Consider the following 14,473-nt stretch of genomic DNA (forward strand, 5'->3'; position numbering starts at 1 on the left):
TTTTTTTTTATATATATATATATATATATATTTCTTTTTTGATACTACATTCTGTAAAATATCCAATGTCATGTAAGGATGGTTCTGTGTAATCTTCCTCCTGAGGACAAAATAAAACTTTGATATGTACTGAGTTGGTGCCCTGAGGCTTTTATTCCAAGAGGGACATGGTCAAGGCTGGTTGCTAGGCTCTGCCACGCACGCCTGCGCTCCCAGGGGGATTCTCACACTGTCCCTCACCCCGACGGCTGCTCAGCCATGGCCCACGCAGTTTCATGGGCTGAGACAGACCCCGACCAGCCGTGAATACAAATTGCAAAAAACGGCAACAGATGAGACCCTGCCCTTCAATTATTTATAGCCTTAGCACATTACTGAAGATGAGGGCGGTGGCAGGAGGAAAGTGCAGCAACCTGTATGCTGAGAATAGCAATTAAATCTGGGTTCAATTGACACGCGGAAAAAATAACAGGTATGTGACTTTTGCTTTAAAAAGGGTGAAAAATCAGCCTGTCCCTGCTAGCTGTTGGACTGAGAGAGCGCGTCTTCACAGCAGAGGCTCTGCAGCAAGCACAGGTGGGAGCTGAGGCAGGGACACAGCTCTGCCGGGCATCTCTTCTCCACATCACAGGCTGTGAAAATCCAGCCTTTGGAGAGAGCTTAAAATCATGGCCACTGTTTCCTACCATGTGCCTGGATCCAGGGCTGAGAGCTGGGTTATTGATCCCTATTTTCCTACAGCACAGAACTGAAATAACAGCACCAGGCTCCTCTGGGTTGGCAGCGGGGAGGAGGGCAGTAGGTCTGGCTCGCTCGCTCACTCACGGGTCTGCTAACATGTCCAGAGACATCAGAGGGGTGAAGGGGAGGAGAGAGAAAAAGCAAAATCAAGGCATGATCCCCTGAGCATTAAACCATCAGCTGTAGGATCTGAGCCTAGACAGCTCTGGGGCAAGTTAAAAAATATTGCTGCCCTATAATAGATCAGTCATAAATACAGACTCTCCTCTGCCTCCCGTCAATAGCTCTGCCGGGAAACCCCTGACGCAACCCAGCCCTCACCCCCTGCTCACCAAGCCACTGTGCTGCTGAGTGCCAGCCCCTCATGCCCCCCAGCCGCTGCGGCTGGCTGCAGGGAGAGCTGGGAACAGGCAGCAGAGGAGAAAAGCGAGAGCAATAACAACAGGGTTTGCATTTGCTGGCACCTCGCGACCTGCCAGAGTGGTGAGAGCTTCTCTCCAGGGAGACAGGCGCGGAGACAGCAATTTATCAGTCTGGCTGCGGTGAAAGGCCAGCTAAATGTCCCTGGGTGAGGTTTGCCCGTCCCTGGCTGCATGTGAGTGTCAGGCATGAGCTGAGAGTTGGCTGCAGCAGTTCCCAACCTCAGACGGACCAGGGGGGACAGCCAGGACCTGCCCGGGACCCACAAGGAGAGAGCGCATCCTTCATCCCTCAGCTGCCTTCCCCAGGATGGGCTCGCTGTCCCCCTGCCAGCTGGGGGGCTGGCCACTGCTCACCATCCCCAGGGGCTGAGCTGAGCTGTAGGGGCTTGCTCTGGGCTCCAAAAGTGCCAAGACCCACGAAAAGCAGCACTTTGAGGGCAGTTTGCTAAGAAACAAGTGGGAGATCAGCACAACTGCACGTCGGAGAGGGGTATCCTGGAAGGAGCCCAAAAATGAGGCCGTGGCTGAGAAGCCCCTGTATGCATGGGTATCTCTGAATAATGGGGAGGGGATGAAGGGGCTGCATGATGGAGGGGACATGCACACACGGCACAAGGAGGCAGGCAGCGGCGGGGAGGAGACCAGGGAAAAAGCAGCATATGCATGCAAGGCCATGGGTGGGGGAGCCCAGGGTGTGTGCAGAGGGCATTGCAGGGGGGCGAGGGATGGCTCTGCCCTTATAAAAGAGCAGAGAGACCCAAGCAAGAAAATAAGGACCCCTGCAGAGATGTGGTCTCCACCAGAGTTGGCTTCCCAGGCGGAGGCAAGGGAGTTCCCCCTCAGCAGCTGGGTGGCTGGGGAGGCTGCAGACAGCCAGACATGATGACTGGGGCTAGGAAAACCTCAGCATGGAAAGAGGGCTACGGGCAATGGCAGCAAGAAACTTGGCCATGTCCCTGCTTCATGACATAACGCCAGCGGGGAGAGGGCGGGCTGCTCCCAGTGAGGGGAAAGCTGCACAGGAGGGAAGGGAGTTGGTCCAGGCTGCAGGATCAGCCTCCTCCTCCTCAGCAGAGCCACTCAGCCCCGGCCACCTCACGCAAGGAAAGACCTCCTCCAGAAAGATCCATTCAGATACAAGACCCTTTGGGTCCCAAGCACTCCCTCAGCCACTGTTCCCCTGCCAAAAACGCTCGGGACATTACTGATATTCACTCCAAGGGGGACAGGTCATGCTGGCTCTCCTTCCTGGGGAAGTCCCTGCTGGTGGCACCACGCTGGACCCCAGCCCTGCTGCTGTGGCACCAATGCCCCCCAGGCAGAGTTGGGGGCCAGGAGGGGTTTGAGGCCCCGCGCCTTTCATCGCATGGGCAACTCCAGTGCTCCAAGACTGGAAAATCACAGCAAGAGACCAGCTTATCCACAGACCAGGACCATATCCATGTAGGATACGGTTTGGGGGGGACCACACTACAAGGAGACAGCTGGGCACAGGGATGGGGGGAGGGCTTCCCCCATCTGGGGAGGGCTGGCCCGTCCCAGTGCTGGCGGGTCACTGGTCCCAGTGCTTCCCAGTGCAGTGCCAGAGATCTCGCAGCTCCATCTGCTGGCTCCATGGCCAGGGCTGCGGAGCAGGGAAGGTGCTGAGGAAGGGGGACAGTTGGTGGGATGAGCAGGACAGAGCACTTAAGAAACAAAATCTACATGGCCCCTGGATCACACAGGATTTTCTTGTTATTTTGGGTTTTTTTAACCAATAGCCTGCAGGTCGCATGTATGAAAATACGGGAGAATGTTACACCAGCAAAAAAAGCAAACCCACAGTGAGTAGCGTAAAAGGCCCTGCAGGACACAGCAGGGAGGAGAGCACCTGGAAAGCTTCATAGCCAGGGCTTGATGCTGTGCAAGCTGCGCCGGTAACACTGAGTTTGGTTAACACCTTTCCTTCAGCCCATCTTTCTTCCATTAAATCAGTCATGAAATCTTTTCTACCATGTCCATCTTCAGCATCAAATCATTTGCAAAGTCAGGAGGGGATGGATGCAGCTGCCTCAGTGGCTCTGCAGGTCTGGCCCTCATTGGACTCATTTGCCAGACAGCCTGAAAAACAGTTTCAGTACCCAGAGTAGTTTGGGGTTTGTTCACTTCAGCTCTGACTACTCCCAGTGAGCAGCAGATCCCCCAGTGTCTGTGTTTCTGCTCCTCGACCACCCAGGCAGTGTATGAACCCCAGAGAACATGGCAAAGAGTGAGTGACGCAGCTCAGTTCGGGGGGGTGTTAGAAACCCCCACCCCAGCAGCCGTCATCCCAGCGCAGTCAGGTGCCTGGTGCAACTAAAGCAGAGCAAGCCGGGAAGTTGATGGAGTTAATAAAAGTCATTTACCAACCAGGCGGCCCCGGCCAGCCTCTCTGTGAGAGGTATGTAATAAAAATGGAAAGTACGATGGGGATGGCACAGGCACAACAGGGGGTGATGTCTCCTGAGTTGCTTCTAAACCCATCCAGGGCTTGGCGGTGGGCTGGTGACTGCACTCTCATCACTGGCACCCTGCTTCTCCAGGGGATGGCCACGTCTCTGGGCTTCTCCTGCTTCTCCTGCAGCCCCGTGGAGCTGGATTTCCCACAGCGTTCCTGGTGTCCCCTGTGCATTCCCTGATGCACCCCCAGGTGACAGACCTCGCAGTGCTCACTCTCATGGGTCACGCTGTGCCCCCCCAGCCACAGCCTCCTGCAAGCAGGGGCGAATGACGTCCTTGCCGTAGCACTTCTGCCGGATACTGGTGACCAAATCCAACAGGATCCGCCGAGCACTCTCCTGGCTGAAAACTGGCTCTGCCCACACCCAGCACTGGTGGCACTGCTGCCTGAAGGTCCCCATCCTCGCCCGGCCCCCTGCCCCAGACTGGTCCAGGTGGACATGGAAGAGGATGACAGCCTGGGCTGAGCTCCACAAATGCTCACAGCAGGAGCACCCTGAGCGGGAGCACAGCACAGAAGCTGAAAGAGAGGAGAGCCTGAGCGGTGGGATGGAGGCTGCCAGAGGGAGAGGAGCACAGAGCTATGGGGCTGGCCACACTGTCACCCCACATCCGTGCTGCCGCAGTGAGACAGAAGCACCCAATGCCACCCGCTTGCCCCATGGGCACGTGTGTCCAGGGTGGTGGGATGCTGGAAGGGATGGGGAGTGAGTGGATACCCATGGCACGGGCCATTTGGGCGCTCTCCGGCTTCCCCCCAGGCTTACTTATTACAACCACACACCTGAATTTGGGTGCAACACCCACCATGCTGCATCCCTCTCCCTTTCTGGTGACGCTCCGGTAGGGAATCAGGCCCAATCCCCAACCTCCTGTAAAGTGAAGCCAGAGGCTCCCAAAATCCACCTTGCCCTCTGGGTACTGGGGAAGGACTAAATCTACCCTCTTTTAGTTTAAAACCGTTACCCCTGGTCCTATCATTACACTCCCGGATAAAGAGTCCCCTTGCAAAAGCTCAGCACCCAGATGTTTCTGGAGGACGAAGCAATCTCTGGGCCCCTGGTGACACAAGGGACATCCACTGGTGCATGGGGCCAGGGCAGATGCTGCTGTACACAGCTCATAGGAGGCAGTGCCAGCCTCCACGGGCACTGGCTCCCCATGACTTTGCTGCAAAACTCCAGTTCTAGGTGCCCCTCAGCTGCTTTGGGTGCCCAGTTCCACCAAGGCCAAAGGCAAGAGAGCATTGTGATGTGTCTCCCTGGAAGCTAGGCCCAGCTGGTGGATAAAGGCGGATAACCCATCTTCCCTCCAAGCTGCTCACACGTACCTAGAAAAGGCTTTGGAGAAATTAAAAAGCACAAATGCATCCTTGGGCTGAGGAGAAAGGGCTTGTTTTATTCTTGCAAGTACACTCATCCTTTGCATGGGGCAGCTGAGGGTCGTCCTCACGCAGAATATGTCCCATAAGAAAACATCAGACCCACCAGGCTCACTGAGGCTGTGGGACAAGGTGCCTGGCTGAGGCATCCCTGATGTGTCTCCATCCTACCACGAGCCGGGGAAGCCTCGCCATGCCACGAGCGAGGGCTGACCTCGGGCACCCAATTTTCCAGGCGCTCCATCAGCCCCCCCAGCCATCACTCCTATTCCTCTTTGCGAGCCCCAGCTCCCACTACTTCCTGGTGAAATAAAGCAGGACAAAGAGGAGCACTGCCAAAACACAGAGAAAAGAGCTGCCGATGCAGCAGCAGCGTTTCCAGCGGAAGTTGCTATCGAAGGGTGAGGGGTGGTGGGTTGGGGTTGCACAGGGCCTCATGCCCTGGCGTTTCAGGGTGCGATGGGTCCTGGCCTTGTCTGCATCCGTCAAGGGCTCCCAAGCATCCAGCGCCGGGGCCAGCCTCGACTCGCTGCAAACGCCGAGCTGGCAGCCCTCACAGCGGGCGCTGTCGTGCGGCCCCCCCACCCGCGCATCCACCACGACTTCCAGGAGGTCAGAGGGCTGGATGGGCAGGTGGTAGAAGTACTTGAGGATCTTTAGCACTAGGTTGTGCAGAAGCCTCTTCATGGTGTCCTCGCTGAATTTGGGCTCCTCCAGCCGGGGCTCGGGGCACCGCCCGCATGCCTGGCGAAAGACTCGCATCCACACCATGCCCCGGCCCCGGCTCCGGCACATGTGGAACAGGATATGCACTTTGGCTGAGGACCATTCATGAAAGCACCGGGAGCACTGAAACCTGCCAGAGCACAGAGGAGACCAGCTCATCCCGGGCTCCCTGTGCTGACCTGGCAGCTTCCCATGCAGTCAGTACGGACCAGGGCAGCCAGGGCTGATGGATTAACTTCATTCATGCAAGTAGCACTAGGTTGTGCAGAAGCCTCTTCATGGTGTCCTGGCTGAATTTAGGCTCCTCCAGCCGGGGCTCGGGGCACCGCCTGCATGCCTGGCGAAAGACTCGCATCCACACCATGCCCCGGCCCCGGCTCCGGCACATGTGGAACAGGATATGCACTTTGGCTGAGGACCATTCATGAAAGCACCGGGAGCACTGAAACCTGCCAGAGCACAGAGGAGACCAGCTCATCCCGGGCTCCCTGTGCTGACCTGGCAGCTTCCCATGCAGTCAGTACGGACCAGGGCAGCCAGGGCTGATGGATTAACTTCATTCATGCAAGCTTTACACCGAACTGTCTTCCCCCTAACAGCATGATGCCAGTCTGGGGAGTTCAACACAGATGTGAGCTCAGGGCTGGCACCAGCACTAAAGAATTTAGGAGCCAGGCTGCCTTCTGGGACCACCCTCGTCCCCTTTCCTAGCCCATCCCAGCCCCACTGCCAGAAGCAGGGGTCCTTGGGGTGGGAAGCATCAGGCCCCAGGTCTATTTGAGGCTCCAGCCTCTCACCCATGCTGGCTCATCACAGCTCAGGGGAAAGCCAACATCAAGCCCAGGGCCGGGGAAGTAAAAAAAAAGAAGAAAAACAGAAGGAAGGTGTGGGTGGAGGCTGCAGAGCAGGTGAGGAGATATCTTGAGGAGTCAAAAGGTGTGTAACCCGCAGCTCTTCGTTTTGCATAATCTGCATGGGGGCTGGCAGCCAAGGTCTCCATTTGCTGCCACCCGGGCAGGGTGTCTGGTCGATGCCCAGGGTCCTGCCCGGGGTGGAAATTTTTGGGATGGGGCCTCTCATCAGCAATGCAGAGCCACAGCCTCTCTCTGCTCCAGGACCCCAAAGCCTGGTGCAGATGCAGGGACTGCTGAGGTATCGCCCCATGTCCCAGCAGACAGCGGCTCTCCCTCTCCTCATCCTCTGGGTGCAAACCCAGAAGATTTGGCTCTAGTGTGGTATAAGTACCCCTGCTCGCTGGAGGAGCTCTTTGTATCTTGACACCAACATGGAGAAACTCTGGCCAAATACCAGCTGCCCTTTGGCCCCATGGAGCTGCCACACTCCCCTCCCCTCCAATTACCATGATTTTTTTCCAGTTTGGCAATAACCCACCAAGCTTGGAAGAAAATGGGAAAACCCCTCCCAGCCTTACATGCCTCCAAACTGCCCCTTTCATGTCAAAAGCTGTTTCCTACAAGCAAACTTTGAGAAAGTGAAAGGTCTGCATTGCAGCCCATCATTCCTGGTCCCGCTCTGACAGGGACCAAGCCAGCAGCCCCCTACCTCCCAAACACACGGCGCTGCACAAATTCCTTCCAGCCAGGCTTGAGGACATGCACCTGCAGGCTATCGTCCTCCTGAAGCATCCATGACTCTGTTAAGTGCATATCTGCAATCTTCGCTGCAAAAATGTCCTGCCAGGTCCCCATGGTCCCACCTGGAGCTGGGGAAGAGGCAGTGACCAGGGTTAAGCTTGCGGCTTCTGGGTGCTGATAAGTGTGTGCAACTTTCTCTTCCCCAAACTCTTCCTCTTCGCACAATGTCTTTGTGCTTGGAGAGGGGAACCTTTGCTCCCGTGTGAGCAGCCCCACCCCATTCCGATCCCTGTGTCAACAGGCTCTGCTGGCGCTGCACCAGGTCCTGGCTGGGTGAAATGTCCCCCAAAGCAAGGACAAGGCGGGTTTCCCTAAGCCCCACACATGAACCCCCAACCCTGCTGAAGCCATGCTCTCGTGATGCTGCTCTGTCCGTAGGCTGAGAGGTTGGAAAAGCAACCCCCTGCCAGGCTGCCTGTGCCCATCACTGTCACAGCAGTGGGGGCGAACCGGCAGAGATTGTGCCCAGCGTAGGAATAATGGAAGCAAAACCCACTGAAAACACAGGACTCAGCAGCTGATAAAGCCCCAGGTAACCTTATCTCTCTCAATAGCTGCCACCAAGCACGGGCTGTTTTTAACAACTTTCAGCCAACTCAGGCAGAAAAAGGCCTGACATGAAACCGCAGGGTGGAAAGTTGGGGAGGATGGCACCACACGTAAAACCAAAAGGTGAGGTGTGCTCTGAGCTGAGAGCACCCAGCGAAGGTATAAACAGCAGGGCTGAGGCTGCCTGCAGCCCTCTGCCCCCCAGCTCACCCCTCTCCAGGTGCGCAGGTCCCCCAGGACATCCCATGGGGAGCAATGCAGGACAGGTTAGATAAGATGTCAAATGATAACTGGTCTTGAGTTAGAGGAAGATCTGCAGCTTGATAAAGCAAACTCAGCTTGCCATGGAAATAAAGCCATCTCGTTTAGCGTGAAGCTTTCAGAGGAGACCATCCTGCACACAGAGAGGGCACAAAATGCCCCAAAACGCCCTGCCTTGGAGGAAATGTGCTGGGTGGCTGCTGAGGATGAAGCCAGCATGGAAAATTATGGCAGCTCCTCGTGTTGAGTGCCCGGAGCAGCACTCAGGCTCCCAGAAGCAGGGAGGGTTTAACGCAAGGACTGTAGGATATTAAAGCCTGCAGTAGGAGAGACCTCTGTTTTAAAAAAGGGCAGAAGGATCTAGGAATCAGGCTTAAAATACTTCACATTGGTTTCAAATGAAGTGTCCCCATGGCAGCTCTTCTGGCTTGACACCCCAAAAGCCCGGGTTGCCCCAGGGAGCAGTGCCAGTGGCTGGCTCTGCCCTGGAGCCAGCTGGGGCAGTGGGATTGCTGAGGATGTAGGTGATGGCACCTGTGGCCTCGCAAGAGGGGCACGGTGGCTGCTAGCAGTAGGTGACAGCGGCTGTGAGGTCTTAAGAGGCACCAGCACATCAGGCTCATCCTCCAGATCTCAAAAGGGAGGCAGGCAATGTAGGTAAGTCCCAGTAACCACAGGTTGGCAGGGAGCCTCTGATCTTTGCTGCTGGAAGGGAAAAGCCAGCGAGTCATTTGTACCAACAGCCCTCCAGCACCAGGTCCTGGGGCAGAGCCCATCTTCAGCTTCGAGGTTCTTCCCTGCTTTGACGTCCTTCCACCCTTAATTATGCCTTGATGCTACGATCTGGAGCAGGACTAGAAGGAAGGAAAGGAGGTTTCCTGGAAGCAGAGGAGCCAAGCCAAGGTCTTCAGGATCCTCATGGAGAGCTAGCAAAGCCCTAACCTGTGGATAGGACCTGAGTCACCCCCTTCCCAAGAGCTCTGCCATGGGGACATGGGGTCCTGCTTGGGCTGGGGCAGCACCAAGGACGGTGAAGGAAGTGTTGTCCCACCAGCATTTCCAATGCTCACAGATGAGGACCGGGGGACATCCCTGGCTCAGGTCTGGTGCGTGGGGAGGAAAAGAGGGAGCAGCAGATCTCCCTGGCCCCCCTCCTATTCCTTTCCCAGAGCATGGGGCCCCCATTTCTATAGGTTCATTATAGAAGACCCCTTCATGCACTCCGCCACAGAGGGGTCTCCAGGGCAGCAAATCTCCTAGTGCAGAAAGCTGGCACCGTGCAATGCCTGGCATCGCCGTGCCACAGCGTGGTGTGGGGAGCCAGCAGCAGCAGGGTGACCGGGATGGCACCACCTGCCCCGCGGCATCTGCCCATCCCCTTGGACCCCTCTGTGTTAGGGGCTGAGATTACCCAGGGGTGGTTGAATGCAGGAAAAACCTAAAGGTTTTGACATCTCCCCTTTACTTCCAGGGCAGCCGCACCTGTGTTAAACACCTTGAGATATTTTGAGGAGGAGGAGACCCCGGGGAGGCAGCCCTCTCTCCCAGCACTCTCATATTCACCCAAACAAACCGATCGCTTCATCTGGGGGATCTGTGGTTTCAGCCCAGCCCTTCCTCCCCGAGGCTGCTGCCACAGAGCGGAGGGATGTTCCCCACCAGGGCAGACACTGCTCCCCATGCTGCCCACCCCGGGAGGCAAAATGCTGCCCCTGAGGCACACGGCTCAATGGGGGTCCAGTGGCACCCCTGGCACAGGGACGGGCCCCTGCCTCCAAAACACGGCTGTGATGGAAACCAGCCCCCCATTACGTCATGGCAACACAACTCAAATCACAACTCACGATGCGCCAAGCCCTCGGAGTCATCTCTGAGAAGGAGCCCGGCACTGGTCCCTCTATTAAAGCCTTTGACTTGCTTTTACTAAAGGGACTTTCCCAGAACCACCCACGGAGCCGAAACTGCTTTGACGTCCTGTTCCACTTCACGCACACCTCCCAGCACTGCCCGAGCACCTTGCTGCTTACCGGCACCCGCCTGGAAACAAAAGCTGCTCCTGCAGGTCCCCCCGCAGCCCGGCCTCGGCAGGCACCAGGGACGAGCCCTGTCCCAGCCCCGGCACGACCCCGCTGGGCTGGAGAGACCCTGCCAGGGACAGACCCTGCCAATCCTCTCCATCCCAGTGTGCTGGTCGTGGCTCCTCAACGGGATGCGTGAAGGAGGCAAACACAAGGCACAGCCCGGGCGGTAATTTCCCTGCCACTTTCGCACAGCCTGAAATCATTTTTTACTTCAGTTCCCACCCCCGGGTGAGCTGCCCAGGTGAGAGGAGGAAGGTTTTCCGAGGCTCCTTATCCTCCTCTCCAGCTCTTGCTGTGTCAGCGCCCCCATCCCCTACCCCTCCAGTCCAGGGACAAAGTGCCCACACTGTCCTGCTTGGCCCACGTGCATCCTATCCCTGCTGGGACATCCATCCCTTCCCTTTGGGGTCACCCCATACCCAGATGGCTCCATCCTGCCAGCAGTCCCCGGGAAGGGCAGAAAGGGACATTCAACCACGGTCCCCAGGCATGACCGCAGAGCAGGACATCCCCTGAGCAGCGGGGTTGCTGTGTCTGTGGGCACGGCAAGGCTTGCAAGACAGATGGACTGCCATCTGAGCAACAGGGCATAACCCTAAACACATCTCTGTCTTTCACTGCTTGCTTCATACCAGGGCTTTTTTCCTGCTCTGAAGACTTCCATCATCTTTTCTTGCACTAAACATGCCCAATTCTTTTCCATCAGTCGTTCTTTCAGGGCATTTTTACTCTTTTCTCCAGGTCATCAGGGTGAATTTGATTTCTAACCCTCCTCCCAGACAGCCCCTACAGCCTCCCTCAAGAGCATATTGCCTTCATTTGAGCCATGCTTCTCCAGAAAACCCCTTCTTAATGTGTATGCCGTCACGAGCTATTGATAATTGCTGATGGGATATAGCTTCTTGGGTAGCCATCCACCTACAGTGGCAGAATTTCCCATTTCCCTAATTTGCTTATGGGAATGTCACATAAGGCAGCGCAAAGATAGCATCGCTCCTGCTTTCCCTGCGGTACCCAGCCCGTCACCCTAATGAAGAGAAAATGAGGTTGGTTTGACACGTGTTCCTGCTAAATCTGTGTTCTCAGCTCCAGCCCTGCCCTCTCAGTATTTACTGCTTGGTGGCCTTACTAATTTGTTCTAGTGGTTTTCTGGGTACAGAGGCAGGCTGACTCATCTAGAATTTCCTGGATCCTCTTTTTTCCCCTTCCTTGAAGCAGATGGTGAATTGGGCATCCATATCCTCCTGGGACACGGCTCCATGCCCGCTCTCTGCGCCCCTGTCCCCCTCCAACCTTGCCACTGTTGACAGTGACCATTTGTCACCCCATCACAGTGAAACCCACCACCCCTAGGGACAAGCAATGGCTGTAGGATCCCTTTCAGGCTGGACTGTCTTCATAGTCAAGCCCTTGGAGTAGAGGGGTCCACGTGTCCCAGGGTGGATTTGAGGCAAAGGGGATCCTCTGGAAATGGGGATATGCCCAAGCTCGACTGTAGAGAGGGCACATTGCCCCATCATCCCCTGGACTTCTGGGATAGAGAGGGATGCTGAGCAATGGGGAAAGACTGAAGGGAGGAGGTGGCTGTGAAGATGCAGGCAGGTACCACCCCAAATGGGTTTAGGCTCCTTGTTCATCTAGCGGGCCTCATGATGGTCCCTGCAGGTGTAAGGAGAGCTCGGCCCCCTCTGACAAGGCTCTGCACTGGTGCCATGGGCAGTGGGTTTGGTCTTGGGGGCGGTGGAGTGGGCAGGCCCAGGGCTCCTGCCTGGCTGGGGGGCGCAGGCTACCTCGCTTGCCCTCTGAGCCCCTGCATGCCAGCATCCAGCCTGCCGGCATCCTCCTCAAGCAGCACATCCCGCCAAAGGGAGGAAGAGAGAGAAGGAGAAACCTTGGAGCTGACTCAAAGCAAAACTAGAGAAAGCAAAACGAGGGCGGTGGGAGGAAACACAGATGTTTTGCAAGCCTACAGCAGGCTTGGCAATGGGCAGGGCAAGGCTCTTGGTGGGATGGGACGGAGGACATGCTGTGGGCCTGGACCCCTCAAGACACATCAGGGCTGTGCAAGTTGGCCATGGTTAGGGGTCCAGGCAACCTGCCCAGCAGCCCACCCCTCCCATCAACCGCCCATGGTGCCCACCAGCTCACCCCAGCCTGTCCCCTCCAGGACTGACAGCTGCTTTCCCAGCAAGGCAAGGCCATGGCAATGCTCCCAGACCACAGTGCCTGACGGACCAGGCCCACTCCAAGATCATCCCATTAACCCAGGGGCCAAATAGCCCACACATCCCGCTGCAGCACCTCCAGCCCAACCTCTCCAAAAACAAAACACAGTTCTGAGACGTCCCAGTGACCAGGACGGTCCTCATTTGTAAGTGACCTTACTGCCACAAAACCTGACCACCCCTTCTACCCCCAGCATCTGCAATGTCCCATTTCGCATGAATGGTGCTTTGCTGCTCCATGGCACGGCTCTCCTTGAAGATGCTGCTGCAAGCAGCAGGAGAGGACTTCCTCTCCATCTTCACTGAGGATGTCCCCTTCGCTTAGGGACATGGTTTAGTGGGCATGGTGGTGTTGGGTTGATGGTTGGACTCGATGATCTTAGAGGTCTTTTCCAACCTTAATGATTCTATGATTCTATGATTCTATGATTCATCTGCCTGCCCAGTTTTCTCAAGACCTGGTTTTTGGGCTTGGGTTTCTTTAAGGGATGCTTGCTCACATGTTGTTCCCAGTCATCTTTAATCAAGGCTGGGGTATATAAGGAGCGAGGCTGGCTCTCAAACATCTGTAGAGGGGGTTTTGCTTGCTTAGGTATAGCTCAGGCATGCTGAAGTCACAGATCCAGCTTCCTGCAGATACAGGCAGGGATCAGCCCCAGCTCTCTGAGGTCTCCTGGCAGGGTCTGGCCATTCTCCATCAGCAAGACCCCAGCGTGGGACTGGGGATGAGCTCTGGTCTCCTGAGGTCCCAGCTGGCATGTGGAAGGGAGCTGACAAAGCATTTTGGCACCGTTGCTGGTGGCAGCCACTCCTTGGGGGAGCACTGGGTGTCCGCGGTCAGAAGCAGTTGCTCTAACTGCCAGACCAGAATGTGCAGGAAACACAGCAGCTTTGGCACCTGCAGCCACCCCCTCGGCTGCACCCAGGTCCTGGCATGGGAGGAGCTGCGGCACACGGGTGGCTGGGGCTGGCTGGGGGGCTGTGTGTCTGCAGGGGTGTGCATGTCCTCACAGGTAAGGGGTGTGTGTATGTATTTGGCATACGGTAGCTGTGTAAATCTGGGGGTGTGCACATAGATTTGCACGGGAAGCTGTGTCCACATTTGCGTGTTCATGAGCATTTGTGTGTGTGCTTGCACAAAAGGGTGCATGGCCAGGCTGGGGATGCTTGCTCTGGGGTGATACAGGAAAAAAAAATTGGCATCCCCCCCAGTTTGGCTGCTGTGCACTTGTGAGCACAAAGCACAGGGGAAGGGGCTGTCAGGAGCATCCTCTATCACTCACAGTCATGATGCCGGTAGGAATGAGGTGGGCAGACCCAAACCTACGCCCTGTCCCCTCTGGCCTTTCAGGAGTCATTCCCAGCGATGGCACATCCTGAGAGCAAGGAAAAGTCAGGTCCAGGTGCTATTTAATTTTATAGGGCCGCTGCCTTCTCCTGCTTGCACTGCTGTAAGCCTCAATTTTCCCAAAATGGGATGCTGAGGACCAGACTGGGGCCCTGCTCTTATTCTGTCGGTGGCCAGTGGTTCTGTGGCATAGGTGTTAGCTCCAGCGGCTGAGATTGCTGCAGGGAGTGAGGTCAAAAGCCAAAGCCAGGTGGCAGGGTCTGCCTAACCACTCTGCAGCAAACCTCCTCCCCGCAGCCTAAACCAAAGACCACTGAAACCCTGCCACCCACGCCCCTCCAGAGCCAGCAAAGCAGCTGCGGCAGAGAGGATGTACCCCAAAACCATACCAGGCCCATCGCAGCCCAGCCTTTTCTTGGTGCAGGCAGGGAAAGCCAAAGGACTTAGAATCATAGAATCATTGAGGTTGGAAAAGACTTCTAAGATCATCGAGTCCAACCATCGACCCAACCCCACCATGCCCACTAAACCATGTCCCTGAGCGCCTCATCTACTCATCTTTTAAATACCTCCAGGGATGGTGACTCAACCACTTCCCTGGGCAGC

This window comes from Aptenodytes forsteri, unplaced genomic scaffold, assembly GCF_000699145.1.
Source record: "Aptenodytes forsteri isolate BGI_AS27 unplaced genomic scaffold, ASM69914v1 Scaffold404, whole genome shotgun sequence".
In the NCBI taxonomy this organism is placed as follows: Eukaryota; Metazoa; Chordata; class Aves; order Sphenisciformes; family Spheniscidae; genus Aptenodytes; species Aptenodytes forsteri.